The sequence below is a fragment of the Tigriopus californicus genome, chromosome 5 (assembly GCF_007210705.1).
Source record: "Tigriopus californicus strain San Diego chromosome 5, Tcal_SD_v2.1, whole genome shotgun sequence".
NCBI lineage: Eukaryota > Metazoa > Arthropoda > Copepoda > Harpacticoida > Harpacticidae > Tigriopus > Tigriopus californicus.
The window spans coordinates 14,910,260-14,910,692 of record NC_081444.1 but is presented as its reverse complement, the minus strand read 5'-3'; positions in this window follow the sequence as shown (position 1 = coordinate 14,910,692).

Sequence of the window (433 nt, the reverse complement as noted above, 5' to 3'; positions counted from 1 at the left end):
AACGTTCTGCTCCATTTTTGTTGGGTATGGTGTTGGCCTCTTTGGATAATGAACATTTTCAAAAAAATCAGAATAGAACTCATTGAAATGATCCAATCTAAAAATGAGCACAGTCAATCAAGCCTTCAATACATTGTGCTGAAGGAGCCGGAAGAGACATTTTCCTCCATTATCTGAATGTTGCAGATGAGCTTTCTAGGCTTAAAAAGAGGTTGAAGGAACAGAAAAATGGTTCTATTTAGAGTTGCTTCAGTTCTTTTCAAATGCTAAATGACCCCATTTCTTCGATCGTGGAGTTATTGCACGTCCGTAGAGGAGCCTTGATCTAATATTTTAGCGACAAAAGACCAATTGATCCTGAGGGGACAAAAGTGCGCGAACTCTTTCAAAATACGTCTGACCAGGAAATCAATTGCAAAATTTGATTTCGTCT